The sequence below is a fragment of the Martes martes genome (genome assembly GCF_963455335.1).
Source record: "Martes martes genome assembly, chromosome: 8".
Lineage (NCBI taxonomy): Eukaryota > Metazoa > Chordata > Mammalia > Carnivora > Mustelidae > Martes > Martes martes.
In genome coordinates, this window is record NC_137895.1 from 17,654,072 (window position 1) to 17,681,333 (window position 27,262).

Here is a 27,262-nt window from a genome sequence, read left to right on the forward strand (position 1 = left end):
CTATGTGCCAAGCATGGTTCTGTGGCTTCTATAAATATTAGCTAATGGGATCCTCATGACAAACTTACGACATAGGTGTATTATATTACCCGCCTTTTACCGATGAGAAAACTGAGACACAACAGGTAAAAAACTTAACCAAGTTCACGTGGCAAGGTCAAAACTCTGACTTCAGAGTTCAGGCTCCTCACCAGTATTTGGAAACAGAAATGACTAGACAACTCCATGATTTCAGAACTAAAAGGAATCTCAATGGTCAACTAGTCCAAGCCCTTCATTTTACCGGTTACACAAACGAGGGAGAAGAACCTCAAAAGACCACTAGGGCTATATAATGAAGCTCCCAGAGGCCAGGAATTATACAGCGGATTTATTTTTCTTTTTCTTTTTCCTTTTTTCTTTTTTTAAAGATTGATTGATTGATTTGACAGAGAGAGAGAGAGAAAGCACAAGCAGGGGGAGCAGCAGGCAGAGGGGGAAGCACACTCCCTGCTGAGCAGGGAGCCTGATGTGGGGCTCCATCCCAGGACCCTGGGATCGGAACATGAGTGGAAGGCAGATGTTTAATACCCAGGCACCCCTGCAGGGGATTTCTAATACCCAACCCTCTTCCAAATTCTCTAATGTTTACTGCCTATGCTAATCACTTCTCTAATGTTTACTGCCTATGTTAATCTAAGGGTTACCTTAGATCATTTTTCTTTTTTTTTTTTTTTTAAAGATTTGATTTATTTATGTGAGAGAGACAGAACACGAGCAGGGAGTGGGGCAGAGGGAGGGGGAGAAACAGACTCCCCACGGAGGGCAGAGCCCAACTTGGGGCTCTATCCTAGGACCCAGAGATCATGACCTGAACCATGAACTGACTGAGCCACCCAGATGCTCCAGATCATTTTTCTTTTTAAGCCAAAGGTCTGCCTTCTCAGTTTGACTAAACCCCCTGGGGATGGGACTTGTGTCTCCTACCTCTTAGCAACCCTGTTCCCAACATAATGTCCTGAACAAAAGGCTCCATGATGGCTTTGACAGGGATGAAGCAGACTATGTTGGGTGAGAAAAAGATGAAAATTTCTGCCTACTTTCAGTGTTTCCACTGCTTGCCCACCTTCCCATTTTCCTTATTTAGAACAAGGGAGGGGCGCCTGGGTGGCTCAGAGGGTTGAGCATCTGCCTTCGGCTCGGGTCGTGGTCTCGGGGTCCTGGGATCGAGCCCCACATCGAGCTCCATATCGGGCTCTCTACTCAGCGGGGACCCTGCTTCCCCCTATCTCTCTGCCTGCCTCTCTGCCTACTTGTGATCTCTCTCTCTCTGTCAAATAAATACATTTTTAAAAAAATCTTAAAAAGAACAAGGGAACATACACACACACATACGCACACACAGAGTCTAAGAAGCGTGTCTCTGTGTAACCCTTCCAGAATAAAAGGCTTCTGAGGTCAATCTCTCTGAGAGCTGGAAAATAAGTCAAGAAACTGAGAGAAAATCGAACTTAATAAAGTACCCTACAGGTGAACCCTGACTGAAGGCCAGTTATGTTGACTTAAGAATCCACATGTCTAGTCCTAGAGCTACCCTGAGTATAATTTAAAGCTAGGCTTCAGTGACATTCACACATCCTCAACCTTCCCATAAAGCACCTGATCAGGTTTGTCTTTCAATTCTCCACATCATTCTGTGGTGAAATCGGGTGGACTAAACCAACCCTCCCCATGGCTGTGATCACTGACCTTTCCTCTCAGAAAATCTAAGACTAAGAACCAAGTGGAAAGCACAGTTTTTTCTTTGGGAAGTCATTTTTCCCATAATGAGCATGAAGAGGTACTTATCAAAATTTAGGAGTACCTCAAGTAACAGCTCCTCAGAAAATACTCTCTATAGAAGTGCCTAAAAGAGCAGCCAATCAACTGCTTTGGTTGCTCGCCCACCCCTAATCTGCCTGAACTTGAGAAAACATCCAGTGTTTTACAAAAGCTCAGGAGAAGATTACTCAAGCAACATTTTGTTCTCAAAGCATCACTCTCTAAAGACTCTGAAGCAATTTACACCCACACAAACCCCTTCCTCAGGTGAAATCCAACTGCTTACAGCAGAGCTCAGAAGTCTTGACTTTCTGGAAGGCAACAATGGATCCCCACGCCTGGAGGCTGAAGCCTTACCTCAGCACAGCGCTTGCACGTGGACTTGCTGAAGATGACTACAGGGTGGCTGTCTATATAGGCCCTAAGCCGGGCTCTGGGGTCCGAGACGCCTGGGCTGCTGGACCCTGAGGGGCCACTCACACCAGTGGCTGGGTTTTCTGGCAAGGGTTGACTAGGGAGATGATCCTTAGCTAGAAGTAATGGAAGCAAAGACAGTAATTATCAGAAAGGAAAACATGATGATGCATTCCCTAATATTAGATGCACTCGGCGAGCCTTACAATTTTAGCCCCAACCACCAAAATAAGGAGTCTGAGGAAGGACTCGAAAATGGATTACACATGAAGTTCTGTCATCTGACTGCAGACTCCCGGCAACGCACTGGATATCTCCAATTCGTTTTTGCTTCATTCAAGGTCATTTCTCAGGGGCCCTGACAAATGACAGCAGGAGCCTGAACCTCCCTGAAGTAAGAGACTGAGTCACAGGTTCTGCCACTAAGGGCCACATTCCCTCCACTCCACCCTACCCATGGTTTAAATGCAAAGGGACCAGAGGTCAGAGACTGCCCTCCCTTCTCACACAAACCTGCCCAGAGACACAGGATTGGACAACTCAAGCCAAGCCTTACTCCTTTTTCTCCAGTTAACTTCTGGACAAGCAGACACAGGCTCTTCGGGCCACAGGCACAGCAAGATTTTAAAAAACAACTTTCTTCAGATTCTCTGTTTTCCTCTCCAGGATTTTTCTGCAGCCGAATTTGGCAGCATAACAAACATGACCCAGCTCAGTGGTATGTTACCCCACATGACACCACTATTGTCCTGGGCATCATCACCAGCCAAAACCACTGAGAGATTGCTACCTCTGGCTTATAAATATTTTAAACTAGCTATCTTCTCCAGGGCCACAAACAAAGCCGGTTCAATCCTACCCTTATTATCTACTCCACAAGTTATTTCCTCTTATTTCTGCTTGTCTAAGACCTACCCATTCTTCCTCAATCTCATCATCTTCATAGTTGATATTAATGTTTACCCAGAACTAGACGGGAGTTAATATTTGTATGCATCATCTCATTTAATCTTTACAAGGATATCATTATATAAACACTGCTACCATCATCCCTATTTTGCAAATAAGGAAACAGTCTCAGAGAGGTTAAGCAACTTCTCCAAGGATGCACAGCTTACAGTAAGTGATGGAACTGGGTTCAAATGTACATTCTAATTCTCTAGAACCCATATTTTTTTAAAAAACAGCTTTACTGACTTATAATTCATATGCCATAAAATTCACCAATTGGAGGGGCACCCGGTGCTCAGTAGGTTAAGAATCTATCTGCCTTTGGCTCAGGTCATGACCCCAGGGTCCTGGGATCGAGCTCTGTGTCAGGCTCCCTGCTCTATGGGGAGCCTGCTTCTCTCGTGCCCTCTGCCACTCCCCCTGCTTGTGCTCTCTCTCTCAAATAAATAAATAAATAAATAAAATCTTTTCCTTTTTTATTTTATTTTTTTTCTTTCTTTCTTTCTTTTTTTCTTTTCCTTTTTAAAAGGGAAATGGAGAGTATACAGTTCAATGGTTTTTAGTCAAAGTTGTGCAACCATCACCACTATCAAATTTAGAACATTTTCATCACCCCAAAAAGAAGCCCTGTAGCCATTAGAAGTTGTCCCCCATTATCCCCCAACCAGCCCTTCCCCCTTCCCTACATCTAGGCAACCACTCCCTTTATTTATGGAGTCATACAATATGCAGTCTTCTGTAACTGAGTTCTTTCACTTAGCATTATATTTTTTAAGGCTCATCTGTGCTATAGCATGTATCAGTGCTTCATTTCTTTTTTATTGCCAGATAATATTCCATTGTATGAATACACCACATTTTAAAATCTGTTCATCAGTTGATGGACATTTGGGTTGTTTCCATATTTGGGCTCTTTCCACTTTTTGGCTGTTGTGAACAGAGCTACTAGGAACATTTGTGCACAGGTTTGTGTTTTAAATACCTGTTTTTACTGCTTTTGAGTGAACACCTAGGAGTAAAATCGGAAAATGCTAAATCTTCTGAGGAACAACCAGTTTTCCAAAGCATCAACACCATTTTACATTCCTACCAGCAGTGTATGAGGGCCCCAATTTCTCCACATCCTTGCCAACACTTATGATCTGCTTTTTGATTCTAGTCATCCTAGTGGATGTGAAGTGGTCTCTCACTGTAGTTTGATGCGCGTTCCTCTGATGGCCAATAATGCTGAGCAAGTTTTCGTGTGCTTATTGATTATTCGTATATATATCTTCTTTGGAGAAATGTCTGTTCAGATCCTCTTCCCATTTTTAATTGGCTCTTTGTCTTTTTATTGCTAAATTGTTAGAGTTCTTTTTTTAAATTAATTTTTTAAATTTAATTTGACACAGAGAGAATGGGAGCACAAGCAGGGGGAGCAGCAGGCAGAGAGGGAGGGAGAATCAGGCTCCTTGCTGAGCAGGGAGCCCGATGGGGGGCTCATCCCAGAACCCTGGGATCATGACCTGAGCTGAAAGCAGTTGCTTAACCAACTGAGCCACCCAGGTGGCCCTATAGAAAGTTTTTTTTAAGCTAGTTAATTATAATTTTTTAAAAAATAACCTCTAGTATACATGGTCAAGACAGGGTCAAAAAGTAAGTGACTATTTTTTCATATACCAAACATTCAAATATTGCTAATACCTGAAATATAGATAAAGTAAAAAGGGATATAGAAATGCCCATATCTAATATGAAGAATGGGTACATCTTTTTTTTTTTTTTTAGATTTTATTTATTTATTCGACAGAGACAGATCACAAGTAGGCAGAGAGGCAGGCAGAGAGAGAGGAGGAAGCAGGCTCCCTGCTGAGCAAAAAGCCCGATGCAGGCCCGATCCCAGGACCCTGGAATCATGACCTGAGCCGAAGGCAGAGGCTTTAACCCACTGAGCCACCCAGGTGCCCGAAGAATGGGTACATCTTAAAGAAAAACTAAAATCTATGCCAATTAATTACAGGATCCCAAAAGAGCAATGCGGCTTGGTATTTGCTGCAGAATGTTCCAGACCATACCAGACCTTTCATATCGGCTATCCATAAGCTTCACCAAGGCCCTCCAGCCTCACCAATGACACTTCAAAAATTTTTAATTAAACTCTGGTTTTCATATTCTCTTTTCCATGTTGCTTATTTTAGAAGACAACATGGAAATGAGGATTCTTAGTGGTAACAGCGCATGGAAAGAGAATCACAGAATTTTAGCAAGGGAAAAAAATTGGGGGTCAGTAGGCCAACATATTCATTCAACTAATGAGGAAACTGAGCTCCAGACAGGTAATTAATTGCTGTCAGAGTCAGGGCTGCCACACAAGCCTCTTGATTCCATTATGTCTTACTGACTCCCTTGACTTCATGGGATGACTGACTCTAAAGGAAGGTGACAATTCCTTACATAACATCTCTGCTAAGGTCATCACCCACCTATTAAGCTCAGATAGCTGCCAGTACATGCAACACAGAAATCAAGGCCATCACAGGGAAAGGGGTATCTTCTGTTATCAAAAAGAGCAGCAGTATTACTGGGGAGAGACTTTTCCCACCCAAAATAAACATAAAATAAACAAATGAATAGATATGTAAGAGATTGCCCAACAAATCAAAATCATTAGAACTTCTTAAACTCTGCCTCTAACAAAACGGCAAATTTTATTTTTAAATGTTTCCCCTCATTTTGAAATAAAATTTGAATCAGCATCCAAAGAAATTTAACTAAATGTGGCAAGAACAGCACATAACCATGTGGTCAGAAAAACTCAGATAAAGTTCTAATTATGAGTTTCTTTATTTTGCCCCAACTCTTATACCTAAGATCAGTGCCTAATGTTTGGATCAATGAAATACCTACTGTCCCCTTGTAAAAACTCAAACCAAAAGTTAATAATAAAAGTCCTCCATACTTAATACTCATAAAAATTATGTATGTCAATGAAAGATACTGGATAGCCCCAAAATAGACAAATATAAAAGAATTAACGATAAAAAGACAACACAAAGCAATAAAGGAAAAAAAACCATATTTTTTTAAAAGATTTTTTTTATTTATTTGAGAGAGAGAGAGAGAGAGATCACAAATAGGCAGAGAGGCAGGCAGAGAGAGAGGGGAAAGCAGGCTGCCCGCTGAGCAGAGAGCCTGAAGTGGGGCTCGATCCCAGGATCCTGAGAACATGACCTGAGCCGAAGGCAGAGGCTTAACCCACTGAGCCACCCAGGCACCCCCCAAAAACCAAATTTTTAAAAATAGTACAGTAATGGATCATCTGGGTGGCTCAGTTGATTAAGCATCCTACTCTTGATTTATGCTCAGGTCATGATCTCAGGGTCATGAGATTGAGCACTGTGTCAGGCTCTGCCCTGGACATGAAGCCTACATGGGATTCTCTCTCTTTCTCTCCCTCCATCCCATCCCCCCCCCAAATTAAAGTAGCATAGTAATGATGGCTTGATAATTTGGAAAAAAATTTTTTTCACTTATCTCTTACTATATAATAAAGCATGTGAAATGGACTTGTTACCAGATCTCTAATGAGGTGATAACTTCCTAAACTTAGAAATAAATACAAAGGAAAAGAGCAACAGATTATATTGCAAAATAATAGTAGTAATAATAATAATTATTTTAAGGCAAAAGAACAGCCTAAAGAAAATACCTACATATGGGGCGCCTGAGTGGCTCAGTCGTTAAGCCTCTGCCTTCGGCTCAGGTCATGATTCCAGGGTCCTGGGATCGAGCCCCACATCGGGCTCCCTGCTCAGCGAGGAGCCTGCTTCTACCTCTCCCACTTCCCCTGCTTCTGTTCTCTCTTTCACTGTGTCTCTCTCTATCAAATAAATAAACAAAATCTTTAAGAAAAAATACCTACATTAAAAAAAAAAAAAGAACTAAAGAACAAAAAGAACTCAAGACAATTGGTAAAGGAACAGCAGGACACAAATGATAAAGTGAATAAAGAACAGGAACAACCAACTCATTAGAAAGAAAAGAGCAAACCTAGAATAAAATGTCTATTTTACTTTTCTTTCAAAATCAGAAATGCCAATTAAAGCAATGATGTGTCATTTCTGTTATAATAAAAATGGAAACTCCCAGTGCTGGTAAATGGACACTGAAGCCAGTCCATGAACAGAAGGGGGTATATAAGCTGTTACTATTCTTCTTGAAAACAATTTGACAGTGTGGATCAAAAACCACTGAAATAGCCATACCTTTTAACCAAGGATTATTATATGAATTTATCTTAAAAACAAAAAAATTAAACAAAGAAAATAGTATATTTATAAAAATGACCCTCACCTCTTCATCTTCTCATAGGAAAAGCTTCTAGTAATTTGTATTAATATAATTAGCATCATCTAGTTAATGGCAAAATTCCCAAATCTCTTTTCAATATGAGTTCTATAACTTTAGGAATAATCATATTAACTTCCTGTGAAATTCAACAGAACAAAATAGGCCAGTGACCTTATCGACATTCTCCACTCCCTACCTCCTGAACAGGCGCATCACCTTCCTAGGGCGGGGACAAAGTTATACCTTGTCTCTGCTGCCTTTCTCTCTTCAAAGGCTAAATTGCAAACAGATTGTATCCCTACTCTCCAGGCTCCTTTACCCCTTTCTTTTCTCATCCTCAATCTACTTTTTTGTTTTTTTAGATTTTATTTATTTATTTTGGAGAGAGAGAGAACACAAGTGAGGGGGGGGGCAATGGGAGAAGCAGACACCCCACTGAGCAGGGAGCCTGATGAGGGACTCGATCCCAGGACCCTGACATCATGACCTGAGCCAAAGGCAGAGGCTTAACTGACAGAGCCACCCAGGCACCCTCAATCCACACTTGTTATCTACATATTACCAACACAGCATCATCGATTATAGTAAAAAATTGGAAAACAACACATGTCCAACATTAGGAGAATGGCTAAATTATAGTAGCTTTCTTGTTCTTCAATAATTCTAACAGTTCTATACTGTGCAAGATTCAAAACAATATGGAAATGGTTTGACATGTTATATGCAAGGAAACAGAATACCAAATCCTCTGTACCACAGTTTTATAATTATGTGAAACTTCATATACAGGAATCCTGAAAAGGGATATGCAATATGGTCGTAGACGTTATATTGGCATGATAGAATTATGCATGACTTTTCCTTTCTTGTATTTCTCAAACCTAAAATCTTTTTTTGCAAGACGTAATAAGTGGCCACAAATTACAATATATGATCCTTAATGAAAGGCTCCAACTCACATCCCCAACATCAAGAGTCGCGTGCATGCTCCATGGACTGTGTCAGCCGGGTACCCCACAACTGAGTACATTTTCATATGAACTTACAGAGGATGGTATTATTGTGCCCAGTCCACCTGGTGTATGTGGAAAAGTACTTGTTCTTAGGAGACACATACCAAGATTCTTAGGGCCGAAAGTCATGATGTCTATAACTTATTTCAAATGGTTCAGGATAAAGTGTGTGTGTGTGTGTGTGTGTGTGCGCGCGCGTAGAGAGACACAGAGAGAGACTGATTGGGAGAGAAAAGAGGATGTAAGAAAGAAAAATAAAACAAATGTAGCAAAATGTGAATCTTCAGATGAGAATAGGGCTACTCACTACATTAGTCTTTCAACTGTTGTGTTTACTGAGGGAACCGCTAGAATTGCCGGACTAATAGACTTCAAAGCTCTTCTACAGAGCCCACAACAGTATATTCCCGTTCAGATTTGTGGGAAAAGTCTGGCTCATTCATCTTCATTCGATCACCTTCAGTCATGTCTCTGCATATGGCTGGTTTGAGTTTGGAAAACTCAGGAAGTTGTAAGTCAGCCCACTTTGGGTGCATCGACCTGTAGCTAATGAGTCTCTGAAACTGATTTCTTGATTTCCTTTGTTCAGGCAACATAAACATCTCCTTGACCAGTGGCCCTCAAGATGTGGCAGGCGTACCTCTGGAACCCCTGAGGTCAATACTATTTTCAGAATAATAAGATATATTTGCCTTTATCACTGTTGGCATCTTTGATAATGTGAAGGGGTACACCAAGACCAAAGGTTGGAAAACGACCAACCCTGATATTTTTAAAATTTTGAAAGAAAGAAAAAAAGAAAAGTAGAGTTTCCATAGGAGCTAAATTTTTTATCTAGGACCAAAAAAAAAGAAAAAAAAATTCTTCTCTTGAAACTAAATGAAGTGAACACAACTTGACTTCTCTTCCAAAGCCTCCAAAACTAATTAGAGGCGGCAGTCCTTCAATCTAGGCCTCTCTTTAAAAAAAACTTTTAAGATGCTTTGGTTGTTGTTAGTTCTAATTCCATGCCACTTCAATTAAATGTAGCCAGAAGAAGAGGAGGAGAAAGGGGTAGGAGGAGGAAGAGGAGGGCTTGACTCCTACTAAAGAACAAACAGATTCAACATTCCCCTCCTTTCGGGATCCTTACACATTGCTTGAGGTTCCAGAAGCCTGCCTTTCTATGCTCTGGTTATAAGGAAAAAAAAACCCAGCAGCAGATCACTACTGGAATTGACTGCTTACACTTCTGAGAGCCCAGGTCAAGGCTGTCAAAAGATGAGAGAAGCAGCTCATAAATTTCAGAGCACAGAAACAAGGGGGAAGCAAAGAGGAGCCCAGCAAAAGAAAACAAAATGGCAAAGTTAAACACAGACTAAAACTGCCACTTGTTAGAACTTGAATTTCTGCCATTAATAAGCAACACGATCCCTTCAAATGAGATGATAAAATTTTTATAGCGCTCCACTCTGCCTGCTGTCATCACTTTCTGGTTTGTAGATGTCACATGCGTGTTTCTACCCTGTTGCCTGCAGTTAAAAGCATCTGGACTGTAAGACATCAGAAGAAATCAAGGATTTCTACAAATCCTATAGCTCTTAAACTTTTTATTTGGCTCAAGAGTTTTGCAAACACACCACTACTCTTAGATTTCTTTTAACATATTAACAATATTAACAGTATTTTATTCAACCCACAAGATACACAGAATATTATCACAATTGAGTCTAACAAGACTCCATGAAATAACAAGTTATTCCATAAAAAGTCTAAGAGTGGGGAAGCTTTAATGGGGAAGCATGACATGATCTATAAAGCGAGAAGGCAAGAAAATTATGTGTGCTTTTTAAAGTCTGCAGGGTATGAGACATGCTAGAAAAATAAAACATGAGAACATAAGGAAGACTAAAGACTCCTTAATAAGACATGATGATGACTTCTCCGATGCTACGATAGGATATATTCATATATATGATATGAATATCATATATATATGATATATTCATATATATCATATGAATGTGATAAATACATCTTAGTTTTTAGTGCTATTTATTTGTCAAATTAAAACAAAACACTAGGATGCTTTTTTAAGCCTCAGAGGGATTTTTAGTTCTCACAAAGAACTTGTCATGTGAAGTATTTACCATGTTCTAGGCAAGCTGCTGCAAACAGACCTACAACACCCTGATGATAGCTCTTCTTCTTTATCTCCTTCAGAGGAGTCTCACTGGAAGGTTAAAATTAAACCTGGGTTGTGTTGAGGGTCCGACTTACTAAGAATTTCCCACTTGCCTTACCCCACAGTTGTATGCTAATGTGATTATAGGCCATGTCCAAGATCCCATAGCTATATGAGCACGAGAATACACATTTGAAAGGAAATATCTCTTCCCTAAAGGACTGGATTCTGGAATGATTTATGGTGGGAGAAAATATACCAGAAGCTCAATATGTCACTGGAAACTGACTTTTCCTGTGGGGAAGTGAGTGAGATAGTGAGATTAGTCTTATTTACTGGATCACTCAGCCCTGAGATTATCCTGTCAGGGTTAGGAACTACTACAGGGACCTTAGCAGGCTCTCTGAAGGACCAAATGGAAGAAGAAGAAAATCCAACTTCCTTTTACCTGGTTGTTAAATTTTATATGGATGCTATTAGTAAGAAAATCATTTTAAAGGAAATACTATAAAATTTTTTAAAATCAGAAGTGTAAAAACATAAAAGATGTTGCACGAGAGAATAAAATTGAGAAGTTTCCTTAGTATGTTCTTTAAAAAAATGATCTTCAATGACCTGAGAGATATATCTTTGATTTAATAATGCCTTCTGGATTTCAATTTCTTCATCTGTGATACGAGTTGGTCTAGATACATACAAAACTTGTGCAAATATTCTCTTTGTGAACATAAAGCATCTACATGGAAGAAAATGTAGATGCTACCTTTGATTGTATAACATACTCACTAGGAAACATGAATTACAGTCATTAAAATATAAAAAGAATCTGTGGAGAATGACACAACCGATCCCTCACGTGCATTTATGTGCACACACGTGTGTGCACACACACACACACACATACACACTCCTTCTAAATACCACTTAAGAGCTAGTTAAAAAGCTCTCAGCTATACTAGTGGCTTAATTCTACATTAATTCTACATTGATTCTCATAATTCCAATAAACATGCTTCAAACATTTATACAGAAAATATTTTGCATTTTCCATATTCTTTGTTACCTAATGAGTGTTAAAACAGACAATGAATGAAGTAATCATAGTACTTAAAGATGTCCAGTCAATGAGACCAACACTAGAATTTTGAAAAAACTGTCTCAATCTTTCCAATTCCCTCAAAAAGGTTCAGAAACAAAAGATAAGGTTGTATTCTATTTAAACAGATTTTTTTCTAACCCCAGAGCTTAAGAGAAAACTACAGAAAGCAGATATATTTAGTATTCCCTCTGATTCAGCAACATTTTTACATGTATACACACACACATACATACACATCAAAGCATACCAGGAGGAGAAAAAAATTAATAAAAGACACTCTACTAATCTAATCAATCTTGTCCAGAAAATACAAGAGGAAGGATTATTTTCCAACTCATTTTATGAGGCCAGTATTACCCTGATACCCAAATTAGATAAGGATATTACAAGTTAAGAAAACTATTGACCAATATCCCTCATAAACAAAGATATAAAATTTCTCAAAAAAATAATGGCAAATTAAGTCCAGCAATATATAAAAAAAATAATATACCATGAGCTAATGGCGTTTATCCTAGGGATACAAGGCTGATCTAATATTAAAAATTCAATCAATGTAATCTACCATATTAATGGTCTTAAAAACAAAACAAAACAAAACAAACCACGATCATTCCAGAGGAGGGGAAAGCAAAGCATGGAATTCATGGCTTTCTCCCCATGATTCTTTAGTCTTGCAAAGTTAATTAAAATTTTTTTAATTTTATTGTTTCCTTATTCTAATATTTTTAACTTTTCCTCTTTCCTCTTTTAACATTTTTAACTAGTTTTTCTTAACAATACCTTTCTTTAAAAAATCTTTTTAAACCTTCATTATTATAGTCATATTTTATCCTTCATTGTATCTAACTTTAATTTTTGTTATACATATAGGGTTTTTTCTTCTAAAAAATTTCTGGGATACAATTTCTTCTAATAGATCAAAATATATCCTAAATATAGCACAGGGCTTTGTTCTAGTCTCTAACCTTAGCAAATCCTCTCCACTTTCTTTTTCCAACCAACTTATCTTATCAATTCCTTTTTTAGAATTTTTTTTTAAATTTTCATCCTTACAGTCATATTCCATCCCCTCATCATGTTTATCCTTATTATTGTATATATATAAAAATTTTTTTTCTAAAAATTTGGTAGGTAGTTTTTTCTAAGAGACCAAAATATACCCAAAATCAAGTGGGTGGCTCTGTTTTATTCACCAGCCTAATATACATGTATTTTTAAAAAATTTTTAAAAAGATTTTTAAACTTCTTTTTACCCCCTTTCTTCTCCCCCTGATTTGGGGTCTCTTCTGATTTGGTTAGCATACATTTTTGTGGGATCTTTGCCACCTTATAGTATTTTATTCTCTTGTTTATATATTCTTATCTGGATAAAATGACAAGGCAGAAAAACTTACCACAAAAAAAAAAAAAGCACAAGAGGCAGTACTGAAGGCTAGGGACTTATTCAACATGGACATTGGTAATATGTCAGGTCTAGAGTTCAGAATGACGATTCTCAGGGTTCTAGCTGGGCTCAAAAAAGGCATGGAAGATATTAGAGAACCCCTGTCTGGAGAAATAAAAGCCCTTTCTGGAGAAATAAAAGAACTAAAATCTAACCAACATGAAATTTAAAAAGCTATTAATGAGGTGCAATAAAAAATGGAGGCTCTTACTGCTAGGATAAATGAGGCAGAAGAGAGAATTAGTGATATAGAAGACCAAATGACAGAGAATAAAGAAGCTGAGCAAAAGAGAGACAAACAACTACTGGACCACAAGGGGAGAATTCGAGAGATAAGTGATACCATAAGACAAAACAATATCAGAATAATTGAGATCCCAGAAGAAGAAGAAAGAGAGAGAGAGGCAGAAGGTATACTGGAGTGAATTATTGTAGAGAATTTCCCTAATATGGCAAAGGGAACAAGCATCAAAATCCAGGAGGCACAGAGAATCCCCCTCAAAATCAACAAAAATAGGTCCACACTCCACCATCTAATAGTAAAACTCACAAGTCTTAGTGATAAAGAGAAAATCCTGAAAGCAGCCTGGGATAAGAAGTCTGTAACATACAATGGTAAAAATATTAGATTGGCAACAGACTTATCCACAGAGACCTGGCAGGCCAGAAAGAACTGGCATGAATATATTCAAAGCACTAAATGAGAAAAACATGCAGCCAAGAATACTATATCCAGCTAGGTTATCACTGAAAATAAAAGAAGAGATGAAAAGCTTCCAGGACAAACAAAAACTAAAAGAATTTGTAAACACCAAACCAGCTCTACAGGAAATATTGAAAAGAGTCCTCTAAGCAAAAAGAGAGCCTAAAAGTAGTAGACCAGAAAGGAACAGAGACAATATACAGTAACAGTCATCTTAAAGGCAATATAATGAAACTAAATTCATACCTTTCAATAGTTACCCTGAATGTTAATGGGCTAAATGCCCCAATCAAAAGACACGGGGTATCAGAATAGATAAAAAAAACCAAATCCATCAATATGCTGTCCATAAGATACTCATTTTAGACCCAAAGACACCACCAGATTTAAAGTGAGGGGGTGGGAAACAATTTACCATGCTAATGGACATCAAAAGAAAGCGGGTATGGCAATCCTTATATCAGATAAATTAGATTTTAAGCCAAACACTATAATAAGAGATGAGGAAGGACACTATATTCATATTCAAAGGGTCTGTCCAACAAGAAGATCTAACAATTTTAAATTTCTATGCCCCTAACATGGGAGCAGCCAACTATATAAACCAGTTAATAACAAAATCAAAGAAACACATTGCCAATAATACAATAATAGTAGGGGACATTAACACCCCCCTCACTAAAATGGACAGATAATCCAAGCAAAAGATCAACAAGGAAATAAAGGCCTTAAATGACACACTGGACCAGATGGACATCACAGATATATTCAGAACATTCCCTCACAAAGCAACAGAATACACATTCTTCTCTAGTGCACATGGCACATTCTCCAGAATAGATCACATCCTGAGTCACAAATCAGGTCTCAACCAGTACGAAAAGACTGGGATCATTCCCTGCATATTTTCAGACCACAATGCTCTGAAGCTAGAACTCAATCACAAGAGGAAAGTTGGAAAGAACCCAAATACATGGATGCTACAGGGCATCCTACTAAAGAATGAATGGGTCAAGTGGGAAATTAAAGAAGAATTGAAAAAATTCATGGAAACAAATGATAATGAAAACACAACGGTTCAAAATCTGTGGAACACAGCAAAGCCAGTCCTGAGAGGAAAATATATAGTGACACAAGCCTTTCTCCAGAAACAAGAAAGGTCTGAAATATACAACCTAACCCTACACCTAAGGGAGCTGGAGAAAGAACAGCAAAGAAAGCCTAAACCCAGCAGGAGAAGAGAAATCATAAAGATCAGAGCAGAAATCCATGAAATAGAAACAAAAAAAAAACAGTAGAACAAATCAGCGAAACTAGGAGCTGGTTCTTTGAAAGCATTAATAAGACTGATAAACCCCTGGCCAGACTTATCAAAAAGAAAAAAGAAAGGACCCAAATAAATAAAATCATGAATGAAAGAGGAGAGATCACAACCAACACCAAAGAAATACAAACAATTATAAGAATATATTATGAGCAACTATACACCAGCAAATTTGACAATCTAGAAGAAATGGATGCATTCCTAGAGACTTATAAACACCAAAACTGAACCAGGAAGAAATAGAAAACCTGAACAGATCCATAACCAGTAAGGAGATTGAAGCAGTCATCAAAAATCCCCCAACAAACAAAAGCCCAGGGCCAGACGGCTTCCCAGGGGAATTCTACCAAACATTTAAAGAAGAATTAATACCTATTCTTCTTTTTTTTTTTTTTAAGATTTTATTTATTTATTTGACAGACAGAGATCACAAGTAGGCAGAGAGGCAGGCAGAGAGAGATAGAGAGGGAGGGAAGCAGGCTCCCTGCCGAGCAGAGAGCCCGATGCGGGACTCGATCCCAGGACCCTGGGATCATAACCTGAGCTGAAGGCAGAGGCTTTAACCCACTGAGCCACCCAGGCGCCCCAATACCTATTCTTCTGAAACTGTTCCAAAAAATAGAAATGGAAAGAAAACTTCCAAACTCATTTTATGAGGTCAGCATTACCTTGATCCCAAAACCAGACAAAGACCCCATCAAAAAAGAGAATTAGAGACCAACATCCTTGATGAACACAGATGTGAAAATTCTCACCAAAGTACTAGCCAATAGAATTCAACAGTACATTAAAAGGATTATTCACCACGACCAAGTGGGATTTATTCCAGGGCTGCAAAGTTGGTTCAACATCTGCAAATCAATCAATGAGATACAATACATTAATAAAAGAACCGTATGACACTCTCAACGGATGCTGAAAAAACATTTGACAAAGTACAGCATCCTTTATTGATCAAAACGCTTCAAAGTCAGGCACCTGGGTGGCTCAGTGGGTTAAGCCGCTGCCTTCAGCTCAGGTCATGATCTCAGGGTCCTGGGATCGAGTCCCGCATCGGGCTATCTGCTCAGCAGGGAGCCTGCTTCCCTCCCTCTCTATCTCTCTCTGCCTGCCTCTCTGCCTACTTGTGATCTCTCCCTGTCAAATAAATAAAAAATTTTTAAAAATCTTAAAAAAAAGCTTCAAAGTATAGGGATAGAGGGTACATACCTCAATATCATCAAAGCCATCTATGAAAAACCCACAGCGAATATCATTCTCAATGGAGAAAAACTGAGAGCTTTTCTGCTAAGGTCAGGAACATGGCAGGGGTGTCCATTATCACCACTGCTATTCAACATAGTACTAGAAGTCCTAGCCTCAGCACTCAGACAACAAAAAGAACTTAAAGGCATCCAAATTGGCAAAGAAGAAGTCAAACTATCACTCTTTGCAGATGATATGATACTTCATGTGGAAAACCCAAAAGACTCCACTCCAAATCTGCTAGAACTTGTACAGAAATTCAGTAAAGTGTCAGGATATAAAATCAATGCACAGAAATCAGTTGCATTTCTATACACCAACAACAAGACAGAAGAAAGAGAAATTCAGGAGTCAGTCCCATTTACAATTGCACCCAAAACCATAAGATGCCTAGGAATAAACCTAACCAAAGAGGCAAAGAATCCGTACTCAGAAAACAACAAAGTACTCATGAAAGAAATTGAGAAAGACACAAAGAAATGGGAAAAATGTTCCATGCTCATGGGTTGGAAAAACAAATATTGTGAAAATGTCTATGCTACCTAAAGCAATCTACATTTTTTTTAAAGATTTTATTTATTTATTTGACAGAGAGAGAGATCACAAGTAGTCAGAGAGGCAGGCAGAGACAGAGGGAGAAGCAGGCTCCCTGCTGAGCAGAGATCCGGATGCGGGGCTCGATCCCAGGACCCTGAGATCATGACCTAAGCCGAAGGCAGAGGCTTAACCCACTGAGCCACCCAGGCGCCCCGCAATCTACATGTTTAATGCAATCGCTATCAAAATACCATCCATTTTTTCCAAAGAGATGGAACAAATAATCCTAATGGATAATAATGGATAATAATCCCAAATAATGGATAATAATCCCAAATAATCCTATATGGAACCAGAAAAGACCTCAAATAGCCAGAGGAATGTTGAAAAAGAAAGCCAAAGTTGGTGGCATCACAATTCCAGAATTCAAGCTCTATTACAAAGCTGTCATCATCAAGACAGTATGGTCTTGGCACAAAACAGACACATAGATCAATGGAACAGAATAGAGAGCCCAGAAATAGACCCTCAACTCTATGGTCAACTAATCTTTGACAAAGCAGGAAAGAATGTCCAATGGAAAAAAGACAGTATCTTCAACAAATGGTGTTGGGAAAATTGGACAGCCACATGCACAAAAATGAAACTGGACGAATTCCTTACACCACACACAAAAATAGACTCAAAATGGATGAAAGACCTCAATGTGAGACAGGAATCCATCAAAATCTTTGAGGAGAACATAGGCAGCAACCTCTTCGACCTCAGCCGCAGTAACTTCTTTCTAGGAAAATCGCCAAAGGCAAGGGAAGCAAGGGCAGAAATGAACTATTGGGACTTCATCAAGATCAAAAGCTTTCGCACAGCAAAGGAAACAGTGGACAAAATCAAAAGACAACTGACAGAATGGGAGAAGATATTTGCCAAGGACATAGCAGATAAAGGGCAAGTACCCAAAATCTATAAAGAACTTATCAAACTCAACACCCAAAGAACAAATAATCCAATCAAGAAATGGGCAGAGGACACGAACAGATATTTCTGCAAAGACGACATCCAGATGGCCAAGAGACACATGAAAAAGTACTCCACATCACTCGGCATCAGGGAAATACAAATCAAACCACAATGAGATAACACCTCACACCAGTCAGAATGGCTAAAATTAACAAATCATGAAACGACAGATGCTGGCGAGGATGCAGAGAAAGGGGAACCTCCTACACTGTTGGTGGGAATGCAAGCTGGTGCAGCCACTCTGGAAAACAGCATGGAGGTTCCTCAAAAAGTTGAAAATAGAGCTACCCTACAACCCAGCAATTGCACTACCGGGTATTTACCCTAAAGATACAAATGTAGTGATCCGAAGGAGCACATGCACCTGAATATTTATAGCAGCAATGTCCACAATAGCCAAACTATGGAAAGAACCTAGATGTCCAACAGATGAATGGATAAAGAAGAGGAGTCATATGTATATACAATGGAATACTATGCAGCCATCAAAAGAAATGAAATCTTGCCATTTGCAACAATGTGGATGGAACTAGAGGGTATCATGCTGAGCGAAATAAGTCAATCAGAGAAAGACAATTATTATATGATCTCCCTGATTTGAGGAATTTGAGAGGCAAAGTGGGGGGCTTGAGGGGTAGGGAAGGAAAAAATGAAACAAGATGGGATCAGGAGGGAGACAAACCATAAAAGACTATTAATCTCACAAGACAAAGTGAGGGATGCTAGGGGGTGGGGAGTAGGGACAGGGTGGTGGGGTTACCGACATCGGGGAGGGTATGTGCTATAGTGAGTGCTGTGAAGTGTGTAAGTCTGATGATTCACTGACCTGTACCCCTGGGGCTAATAATACATTCTATGTTAATTTTTTAAAAAACACAATCAATTATATGCCAACATACTACATATCCTACATGAAATGGACAAAGTCCTAGAAAGGTGTGTTACCCAAACTGACTCAAGAAGAAATGCAAATCTGAATAGACCTATAACAAGTGAAGAGTTGAGTCAATAATCAAGAAATCTTTCCACAAAGAAAAGCCTAGGCTCAGATGACTTCATTAGTGAATTCTTTTTTTTTTCTTTTAAGATTGTATTTATTTATTTGAGAGAGGAAGAGAGAGCACAAGAGACAGCATGAGGTGGGGAAGAGGCAGACTCTCTGCCAAGCAGGGAGCTCGATAAGGGACTTGATTCCAGGATCCTGAAGTCATGACCTGAGCAGAAGGCAGAGACTCAACCATCTGAGCCTCCCAGGTGCCCCATCAAATATCTTTTCTTTTTAAGATTTTATTTCTTTATTTGAGAGAATGAGAGAGAAAGTGCACAAGCAGGGGGAGCTGCAGGCAGAGGGAGAGGGAGAAGCAGGCTCCCTGCTGAGCAAGGAGCCCGATGTAGGACTCCATCCCAGGACCCTGGGATCATGACCTGAGCCAAAGACAGATGCTTAACCAACTGAACCACCCAGGCATCCTTCATTAGTGAATCTAACAAACATCCAGAGGAGATTAATACCAAATCTTCATAAAGTCTTCCCAAAAAACGGAAAAGGAAGGAACATTTCCCAACTCAATGTATGAGACCACTATTACCATACAAGGACATTACATGAAAAGAACAATATCCCCTATCACCACAAAAATCCTCCACAAAATGTTAGCAAAACAAATCCAGCAACATAGAAATAATTACATACCAATGACCAAGTGGCATTTATCCCAGGATTAACTTTGCACAGGTTTATTTGACATATGAAAAAATCAATTGATGTAATCTTATATTAATAGAATAAAAGACAAAAACCCCATGATCATCTCAATAGATGCAGGAAAAACATTTGACAAAATCTAATAATCTTTCATGATTAAAAAAAATACTCAACACACTAAGAATAGAAGGAAACTTTCTCAACCTGATAAAGGCCACCTATGAAAAAACACAGCTAACATCATACTTAATGGTGAAAGATGGAATGCTTTCCCCCTAATATCAGGAACAAGATAAGGATGTTCGCTCCTGTCACTTCTATTCAACACTCTACTGGGAGTTACAGCCAGGACAATTAGGCAAAGAAATAAAAAGTATCCAAGTTGAAAAGAAAGAATAAGACTATCTATAGTCACAGATAATACAACTTTCTATGTAGAAAATCCTTAGGAGAAAACACACACACACACACACACACACACACACACCCCTCTCTTAGAATAAATAAGCAAGTTCTGCAAGGTTGTAAGATATAAGATTGAAACAGAAAAATCAATTATATTCTTATATATGAACAATCTGAAAATGAAATTAGGTAGGCATTTTTTTCCATTTACAACAACCTCAAAAAGAATAAACTACTCGGTTTTAAAAGTTTAATAAGAGTGCAAGACCTGCACTTGAAAAGTACAAAACATCACTGAAAGAATTTAAAGAAATGAAACACATCTCAAGTTCACTGACTGTAAGACTTAGCATTGTTAAGATGGCAATATATAGACTCAATGCAGTCCTTATCAAAATCCTGGATGTCTTTTTTGCAGAAATTGACAAGCTGATACTAAAACTCATATGGAAGTACAAGGGAACCAGAAATGCCAAAACAACCTTAAAAAACAGCAAAGTGGGGGGCGCCTGGGTGGCTCAGTGGGTTAAAGCCTCTGCCTTCGGCTCAGGTCATGATCCCAGGGTCCTGGGATCGAGCCCCACATCTGGCTCTCCGCTCTGTAGGGAGCCTGCTTCCTTCTCTCTCTCTCTCTCTCTGCCTGCCTCTCTGCCTACTTGTGCTCTCTATCTGTCAAATATAAATTAAAAAAAAATTTTAAAAAACAACAACAACAACAACAACAAAGCGGGAGTACTCACACTCCCTAATTTCCCTAATTTCAAAACTCACTATAAATCAATAGTAATCAAGATAGTGTGATGAGACTAGCATACGTCTACATACAGATCAATGCAATAGAATTGAGACTCCAGAAATAAACTATTGTATTGATCTTGGACAAGGGTGTCAAGACAATCCAATGGGGAAAAAGTTGTCTTTTCAGCAAATGGTGTTGACATAACTACATATCCACGTGCAAAAGAATGAACTTGACCCTTTCCCCATACTATACCTAAAAAATTGACTCAAGATATCTCATACAATATAAGACTTAAAACTAAAAATCTTGGGGCACCTGGGTGGCATAGATGGTTAAGTGCCCAAATCTTTTTTTTTTTTTAATTTGACAGAACAGGGGTGACACAAGCAGGGGGAGTGGGAGAGGGAGAAGCAGGCTTCCCGTTGAGCAGAGAGCCCTAAGTGGGGCTTAACCCCAGGACCCTGGGACCATGACCTGAGCTGAAGGCAGACACTTAAGGACTGAGCCACCCAGGTGCTCCTAAGTGCTCAACTCGATTTCAGCTCAGGTCCAGGGTCGTGAGACTGAGCCCTGTGTCGGGCTCCACCCTTAGTGTGGATTCTGCTTGAGATTCTCTCTCCCTCTCCCTTTGCTCTTCTCACTCGGGCTCTCTCTAAATAAAGAAGTCACTCTTAAAATTTTTTTTACAAAACTATAAGGTTCTTAGAAAAAAACATAATAGTAAATCTTTGTGACCTTGGGTGGTTTCTTAGATACAACATCAAAAGCACAAGCAACAAAAGAAAACAACACATTGGACTTCATCAAAATTTTAAAAGTTTTCTGCTTCAAAAGACACCATTGAGTAATAAAAAAACCAACCTCCAGAATAGGAGAAAATATTTGTAAATCAAATATTTGATAAGGGACTTGTATCTAAAATACATTAAAAAAACCTCTTAGAACTCAGCAATAAGAAGACAAACAGCCCATCACAAAATGGGAAGAGGGTTTGAACAGAAATTGTTTCAAAGAAGATATATAAATAATCAATAAGCACCTAAAATGATGTTCAACATCCAGTCATTAGGGAAATGCAGATCAAAACGACAGCGAGATGCCGCTTCACAACCACTTGCATAGCTAAAATAAAAAAGCCAGACAATAACAAGTGTTAGCAAGGATGTGGAGAATTTGGAGCTCTCATACATCACTGGTGAGAATGTAAAATGGTGCGGACCCTTTGGAAAACAGCTTGGCAATTGTTCCAAAAGTTAAATGCAGTTATCATATGATTCAGAATTCAAATTTTAAGTATATAACACCCCCAAAAGAAAATGTGCCCACATAAAACTTGTACACTGTTTACAGGAGCATTATACATAACTGCTAAAAAGTAAAAACAACCCAAATGTCCATCAACTGATGAATAAATAAAATGTGGTATATCCATACAAGGGAGTATTATCTGGCAACAAAAGGAGATGAAGTACTGATAACATAGCATGAATAAAGCTTGAAAAAATACTAAGAGAAAGAAGCCAGTCACAAAAGAATAAACTATGTACTTTTAAATGGTGATTTTTATGGTATGCTAGTTATATCTCAATTTTTTAAAACAATTATACAAACTTTTATAGCAGATTTATAATTTAAAAATGAAAACAATCCAAATATCCTTCAATGAATGAAAGGTAAATTATGGTACATTCACACAAAGATAATAAATGCAATAAAATGGAATAAACTGTAGTTGCATACAATAAATTGGATGAACCTCTAAGGCATTACACCATGTGGAAAATAAATCTCGAAAGGTTACCTATTGTGTAATTCTATTTAAATGACATTCCTAAAAATGCAAAACTATATTGATGGAGAACAGATAGTGGTTCTCAGAAGTTAGAAGTGGGGGTTGGCTGTGCCCACAAAAGGACAGCATAAGGGAGTTTTTTTGAGGGTTAAGGAACTGTTATGTTTCCTGATTATGTATACATGTACTAAAACAAACATCAAAAATGTCCATTTTACTTGTATGTTAAATTAAAATATAAAATTTAAAAAGATATCCCAAAAGATATACTCATTTCCTGTACAGTTGTTATAAAATAAAAACAAGGGGCGCCTGGGTGGCTCAGTTGTTAAGTGTCTGCCTTCAGCTCAGGTCATGATCCCAGGGTCTTGGGATCAAGCCCCGCATCGGGCTCTCTGCTCAGCGGGAAGCCTGCTTCTTCCTCTCCCTCCTTCCTCTCCCTGCTTGTGTTCCCTCTCTCGCTGTGTCTCTCTCTGTCAAATAAGTAAATAAAATCTTTAAAATACAAAAAACAAAAAACACAACAACAGCAACAACAACAACAACAACAAAAACAAGACTCAATAGAGATCTTACTATGTAGAAGAGGGACATGAATTTAAGGATCGTTCCTTTCAGAGAATGGGTTCCAGAAATATACTTGAATTTATTCACACTCCTCTCCTCAAATCTTTTAAAGATGCAATTAAGACATTATTTGGATCTTAGTGTATTTATTACTTTAAAGCAAGTTCTTTCCTGCTATGTCAGAAGTTACTGACTTGCCCACATAAAATGAAATGAATGAGTTAAAATCTTAGTAGTTATTCAGGCATGCATTCTAGCAGCCAAGACCGGAAAAAAGACATGTTTTAGATAATAACATGTGAAATTACCTTGTATATTGTGGAATCCTATAAAATGCTAGGTATTTTTATTTGGAATTATTACCTTTTCTATGTATTTGGGGACTCGATGATTAACGTTCCTGGGAGACAGATATACAGAATATTAGAACTGGAAAGGACTTCATTTTGGAAAGTCAATCAAGGCCCAGAAATGCTATGGAACTTGTCTAAGATCATACAGCTCCTTGATGGCACAAGAAGAACTAGAACTTTGTCTTCTTGACTCTAATTCTCTTCCCATTGCCCCTCAAGTGACTTGTGGAGCCACACTCTCAATAAGCAGCCCTCAAATACACCATCATTGTAATGACGGTGACTATACTGGGGACCCACCTTGGAAGCCAAGTTGTTTTATATCAAGTTCTTCCAGTCAGTTCAAGGTTATACTCCAGGGACACAATTGATCTTGTGGACATGACATTGGCAATTCTACCTGCCTGAGAGGTCCCATTTGTAGGATTCCAAAGAGTTGGGAAAAGAGAATTAGATAAAAGAAGTTTCCAAGGGAAAAAAAAGATGGTCCTGAGTTGACTGTTACTAGGATAGAAAAATCAGATAGTTAGGGTGCCTGGTTGGCTTAGTTGGTTAAACATCCAACTCTTGGTTTCTGCTCAGGTCATGACCTCGGGGTCATGAGACCAAGCCCTGCCTCAGGCTCCATTCTCAGCATGGAGCTTGCTTAAGATTCTCTCTCTCCCTCTCCCTTTGCTCCTCCTATGTTTGTACGGGTGCATGGGCTCTCTCTCTCTCTCTCTCTCTCTCCCTCAAGAAGGAAGGAAGGAAGGAAGGAAGGAAGGAAGGAAGGAGGAAAATATCAGATAGAAGGGAATAACGTGACTCACTTCATTCAAGCATTTATTGAGCATCTACTATGTGCCATGATACATCATCCCAAACAGGGACTTCAAATCTGAGCAAGACATCTTTTCCCTGGAAAGTCAGTCTAGTAGAACACACTAAACAATGCACTAGATGTCCTAGAACAGGAATGGAAAGGGCCATAGGTGTCCACAAAGGGCAACACTAACTCTACTTGGGGAATCACAGAATTGTCATTTGGAATGGGTCGTGATGGGTAAGGAGAGTGTGCGCAGCAAAGAGGAGAAGGGAGAGTATTCCAGGCAGAAAACCAAATGTTCAAGAACAGATGAATGAGGGGGCTTGGCAAGGTCAGGGAACAGGGAAAAAAAAAAAAAAAAAGACCCAAATGCAAGAGAGAAGGGCTTAAAAGAGGCCTAACCTGTCAAAGGTCTTTTGTTCTTAAAAGAAACTTCACTAGGAGTTCCAGCATTGGCCTAGTCTAGTAAGAATTATTATTAATCAGTACCTATACAAAAAGAAAAGATTTGACATACAATTTTTTAAAAAATGTACCCCCTCCTAGGGCGCCTGGGTGGCTCAGTCAGTTAAGCATCCGACACTTGGTTTCGGTGCAGGTTATGATCTCATGTGTTATAGGATCAAGTCTTGCATCAGGCTCCAGAACCACCCCCCCCCAAACCCTGGTTCATGTACTGTTTCTCTCTAAAAATAAATCAGGGGCACCTGGGTGGCTCAGTTGTTAGGCGTCATCTGCCTTCAGCTTGGGTCATGATCCCAGAGTCCTGGGATCGAGCCCTGAATCCAGCTCCCTGCTCAGTGGGAAACCTGCTTCTCCCTCTCCCACTCCTCATGCTTGTATTCCCTCTCTTGCTGTCTCTGTGTCAAATGAATAAATAAAACCTTTTATAAATAAAGTAAAAATAAATCAATCTTAAAAAAAGAATCTTCTGGGACACCTGGGTGGCTCAGTGGGTTAAAGCCTCTGCCTTCGGCTCAGGTCATGATCCCAGGGTCCTGGGATTGAGCTCCACATCGGGCTCTCTGCTCACCTGGGAGTCTGCTTCCTCCTCCCTCTCTGCCTGCCTCTCTGCCTACTTGTGATCTCTGTCTGTCAAATAAATAAATAAAATCTTAAAAAAAAAAAATCTTCTCCCTCTCCTTCCCGTACTACTCTGCCCACACCTAGAGCAAAAGATGTTGATTTGACTTTGTTTTGTTGTGTTGCTTTAATAAATACAATTAGCACTCTTCAGCAAGTGTGTTTTGGCAGTTGTGCCAGAAAACCAGCTGCCAGACACACATGGCCCAAGCTTCCTCCTCCCTCCTTGCCATCCCTACTCTGAGCTGCCTCTTAGTGATACCAGAGAGCTATTACTGCTAGTCCTCTGCCTGGCTGAGGACCAGATCTCTGTTCAGCTTCTGTCTCATTCCACTCTGGCCTGGACACCAACCCCTTTCCCAGCCAGATCAGCCAGATCAAACCCTGAGCATCATATTACCAGTCTAGCAGATCAAAGTACATCCAGAAAGATCCCATGGAATCCTACTACAAACAGGTACAAGAAACCTCTCTTCGTGCTCTCCCAGCATAAAGACTGTTTAGCCCAGCATTACATTTCTGACAAAACTGGATGGGATGGAGAACCGCTTACCAAATTCTAGTTCCTTCTACTATCCCACCCCAATTTCTTCTCCGATCTCACTGCATACATAAAGGAAAAGAAAAGGAAAAAAAAAAAAAAAACCCTAGCCGTTGCTCAAATGCATAGTTACTTCGATAAAGCTAAAGCAAACACGACCAAGAGCGCGGTATCCACTTCAGAGACAATCTTTGTGATAAAGCGCTTGATGAAACAATCATTAACTGGAGAGAGAGGGGCACAAGTCCTCACTAAGCTCCCAGTGGGTTTTTTTTTTTTGCAGGCTGCGGCACATACCTGAAAAAGTAGTTGAATTTGGGCAGCCCATTGGGGAGGGAGAAATAAGCAGCTTAAAATACCACAAAGTAAGTGAGTGATAACTCCACGGTAATCATAACTATGGTATAATATCTATGATCTTAAGAAAAAGTACCCAAGGGGTGCCTGGGTGGCTCAGTCATTAAGCCTCTGCCTTCCGCTCAGGTCATGATCTCAGGGTCCTGGGATGGAGCTCCACATCGGGATCCCTGCTCGGCTACTTCTCCCTCTCCCGCTTCCCTGGCTTGTGTTCCCTCTCTCGCTCTATCTCTCTCTGTCAAATAAATAAATAAAATCTTAAAAGAAAGAAGGAAAGAAAGAAAGAAAGAAAGAAAGAAAGAAAGAAAGAAAGAAAGAAAGAAAAGGTGTCCAAAACTTGGAAATAAAGGAAGAGGACGACAATGGCATTTCAGTGTCATACCAGGACATTGTTTAACAAGCCCACTGAAGGATCATTCAATCCTTTAAGACAATGTACCTGTTCTTGACTTTGCTATGTACTATTTCATTACTGTCCAGACACTGAAGTTCTGTTGTTTTTTAAAGACGATATATTTTTTTAAAGATTTTATTTATTTACTTGACACACAGAGATCACAAGTAGGCAGAGAGGCAGGCAGAGAGAGAAAGGAGGAAGCAGGCTCCCCGCTGAGCAGAGAGCCCAATTTGGGGCTCTATCCCAGGACCCTGGGATCATGACCTGAGCTGAAGGCAGAGGCTTTAACCTACTGAGCCACCCAGGTGCCCTAAAGATGTTATTTTTAAGTAATTGCTACACCCAGTGTGGGCTTGAACTCACAACCCTGAGATCAAGAGTACATGCTCTACCCACTGAGCCAGCCAGGTGCCCCCAGGGACGTTTTATGTTAACTTGTACATCTGTCCAGTAATACCAGAGGTTACAGTTT

General features: G+C 39.4%; 1 protein-coding gene across 1 annotated transcript in view; it reads right to left on the bottom strand.

Moving 5' to 3' along the window:
- The window catches only part of TXNRD1 (thioredoxin reductase 1), a 94,060-nt gene extending 91,736 nt beyond the window's left edge, over positions 1-2,324 (bottom strand). The window contains exon 1 of the mRNA XM_080811402.1: positions 2,158-2,324. The gene's annotated coding sequence lies outside the window, so the exon portion shown is untranslated. The remainder of the gene's footprint in view (positions 1-2,157) is intronic.
- Between the last annotated feature and the right edge of the window lie 24,938 nt (positions 2,325-27,262).